The 3,549-nt window shown below is 39.6% G+C and overlaps 1 long non-coding RNA gene across 2 annotated transcripts; it reads left to right on the top strand.

The window, feature by feature from the left end:
- Positions 1–1,508: 1,508 nt before the first annotated feature.
- Positions 1,509–2,983, top strand: LOC124004848. Of its 2 annotated transcripts, XR_006833546.1 has the most exons (4): positions 1,509–1,590; positions 1,738–1,863; positions 1,950–2,150; positions 2,266–2,983. It is a non-coding gene; the product is annotated as an uncharacterized LOC124004848 (long non-coding RNA). The 2 variants fall into 2 exon arrangements; XR_006833545.1 differs by having other exon boundaries at positions 1,950–2,983.
- The last annotated feature ends 566 nt before the right edge of the window (positions 2,984–3,549 follow it).

The following is a 3,549-nucleotide window of genomic DNA, read 5'->3' as shown; positions in this document are numbered from 1 at the left end:
ACATGATTGCAGCCCTAAGAAGTTTTAACGGGATTATATGACAACAGCCAGTGAAAGTGGAGGGAGACAAATTCAAAACAACAGAAATATCATAATTAAAATTCCTCAAACATGCATGTATTTTATACTGTTTTACAGGTAATATTGTTGTTAATCCCACCACACAGTGTCCAATTTCAAATAGGCTTTACAGCGAAAGCACCACAAACGATTATGTTAGGTGACCACCAACTCACAGACAAAACCCAGCCATTTTTTCCAGCCAAAGCACAAATAGAGATAAAATTAACCTTTTGGGGATAGGGGGCAGCATTTTCACTTTTTGGATGAATAGCGTGTCCAGAGTGAACTGCGTCCTACTCTGTCCCATATGCTAATACATGCATATTATTATTAGTATTGGATAGAAAACACTCTGAAGTTTCTAAAACTGTTTGAATGATGTATGTGAGCATAACAGAACTCTAATGGCAGGCGAAAACCTGAGAAAAATCCAACCAGGAAGTGGGACATCTGAGGTTTATAGTTTTTCAAAGCTTTGCCTACCGAGTACACATTGAGATATGGATGAGGTTGCACTTCCTAGGGCTTCCACTAGATGTCAACTGTCTTTTGAAAGTTGAATGAGGATTTAGGCTACCAACTGCCTATCCAGTTGTAGCTCAATCTTGGGTGCAATGATCACGTTCCCTCACTGACTGACTGTGCTGAGGCTCATTGATTTAACATTGTGTTAGCCTACATGCTACACTTGCAAAGTTATAAATTATATAGCTGTCGGCTATATTAGCCATGACTTACCGTTCTTTGTGTAGCTTCAGTTGTCGAACAAAGTTGGAAGTTGTTGCGACTCTGTCTGTCATTTTCTTCCTGTATGTTTTGCAAGTTGCATTCTGTTTTTTGTTGATACAGCGTAGTCTTTATATCCAAAAATAATAATTTTGGGTATCATCTTTCCAAGGGCTCCATCTGAATTCACTCGACGACGTTCCTCTGCACTGCCATGCGCAACTTTTTCTCAGCTTGCACAATTTGATTGGCTGCTGTCCAATTCAAACTGTCATCCATTAAATGAAGAGAGTTGAGCATATTTTAAAAAATATATTTGTGCTTCGGGGGTGTATCAAGTCAGTTCGACTCAAAAGGCTCAAGTCCAAGTTAAGTCACGAGTCATTGGTGTTAAAGTTAAAATCGGGTTGCAAGTCATCATATTTGTGACTCGAGTCTGACTCAAGTCCAAGTCATGTGACTCGAGTCCACACCTCTGGTAAGTAGTACATTCACTTTTCCCAGATGAGACTTTGCATAGCTGTTCTTTTTTTGTACAGTATTTACTTAATTTCAGTTTTTGTGTCAAGCAAGGCTAGGAGTGAGACACGTCAATGGGCAAAGTTATGGCCATAGACATGACGTTAAGAGAATGCTGACCTAAATATGAACAGTAACTTTTGCATCATGTTTAAATGTGACTAAATGTACATTCAGAGGAGGTACAAGTCCCTTTATTAATGTAATCTGTCTTTCAAAAAGGACACTGGACACCCCCAGCATCATATTCATCACAGCAGCATGTGGATGACAGCCATGGAGGTATGTACAGTACAGTAGAACATTCACTAAGCCCAGATGAGACTATGCTTATGTCCTGTTTTGAACAGTATGTCATTGTATTAAAAAGTAAACTGTAATTTTTCACAGGAGTATATTTGAACCTTTTTAAAATGTTTTATTTTTCAGGGTAGAAATCCAAGGACTCCGGCAGGAAAACAAATCACTGAAGTAAGACAGGACAGAAATGCAAAGACTCCAGCAGGAAAAAACAGAGCCCTGAGGGAAGAAGTTAAGGTGCTAGCAGGCAAGCAGGTGAGAAGATAACTTGTACATCTATTTTTGGTATATAATTGTTTTCATGAGTGTGACATTGATTAACTGCTTATTTTTTTCTATAGGTCAGTGGGCTATTGGACACTTGAGATGGATAACAAGATTAGTACCTTGTTAGCCTATCAACAGGCCAATGGGTCGGAGATTTGTCCTTGCCTGATCTTAATCTCCCGATGGCGGACCGGCAAGGCCTGGAGCTGCTGGAGACCAAGCTGTCATATTATAGCCATGGCTTTTTTCTGTAACATAAGGCATTAATATTAAATGTAAATCTGTCATCCTTATTTACAGGCTGTGATAATAAAAGTATATAAAATATAGGGGTTGGGGAGGGAAACATGTTCAAATAGTGTGTTATTTCTAATAGTTTTACATTTGTAGCTTAGGTGTTTGGCTTTAAAGGGTGCCAAGGTCCTGCAGTCGACAACGTGGCAGATGCTACCTTGCATTCTGTCAAACTGGCTTGCCATCGTCACAACCTGGACTGGTGCAGGGGATAAGGCCTGTATCAAATACTTGTTTTTCTTAAGACTATTCTTCACAGTAAGTTTTGATATGATTAAATGTTACCTTTAAGAAAAATAATTTTTAAAACTTGTGTAAGACCTTGAGCAATTCACATGTAACTCAATGTTGTTTTGTTGTGTATAAGAGCCATTTGGAAGAATCCTGCAACCCTGGATGCCACGGATGAAGGGGTTCAGATTCAGGTCACGCATTGTCTGAAAGGGGCCTCTGATCGAGAAGGTTTCACACAGTGGAGAAGGACCCGCTGCAGTGAGGGTCAACATCAAATCTCGGATCACCTATCTCAAAGCCAGCCTCCACCCCCAAGCCACAAGACTGTTCCAACAGCTGAACCCTGGGCTGACTACCCCACCCTACCACACACTTAACATTTATTCATAGACTACCGGAAAAATGCAATATGCTTTAATTATAATTATATGCTGCTATTGCACTGTTGTTATTATGCACATTGGCAAACAATGTCCATAATATATGCCTGTGGACTATTTTTGTTTTATCTTATTTTCTTTGATCTCCATGTTTCTTTTGAATTTGATTTAGTTTAGTCTTATTTGTAGTATATTTATAATGTCACTTGTTTGATTAATTTACTGTCACTTTTGTTGCCATTTCACTGCCTGTTAATAAAACATTACATTTGATTTGACTGGATTCATTTTTTTCACCTGTTGATCCAGGAAACCAGGACTGGCCCTCATTATCTGGTATATTTTGCACACATAATTATTTACAGTACTTGTAAATACTGTGGCAAAGAATGATAAAGTGATAAATGGCAGATATGTGAGAGCAGAACTAATAAACGGGCTCTGCCCGATCACTAAAATGGCCACCCCTGTCAGAACTACAGGTCACAAAATGACGAGAGGGCTGGAAGGATCTATGAACAATAGAGAAAGAGACAATAGAGATTGGCTGGATTTACTGTGTATGAGCTGGATTGTTTTGGACTTACCTGTTGGCGTTTGGATCTGGACCTACCGAGAACCCGATTCGTGTACCGAACCCTGCTATCCTTGACCTTGCCTACGGCCTGGGTGGACCAGGACGGAGAAACAAACACACAGGTACTGTCCTGTTCGAAAGAACTCTCATTCTTGGGTGATTTGGTGACAGTTTACCACTTAATTTGTG

This window comes from Oncorhynchus gorbuscha, linkage group LG19, assembly GCF_021184085.1.
Source record: "Oncorhynchus gorbuscha isolate QuinsamMale2020 ecotype Even-year linkage group LG19, OgorEven_v1.0, whole genome shotgun sequence".
NCBI classification, from domain to species: Eukaryota; Metazoa; Chordata; class Actinopteri; order Salmoniformes; family Salmonidae; genus Oncorhynchus; species Oncorhynchus gorbuscha.
This window is presented reverse-complemented; position numbering and strand designations above follow the sequence as displayed.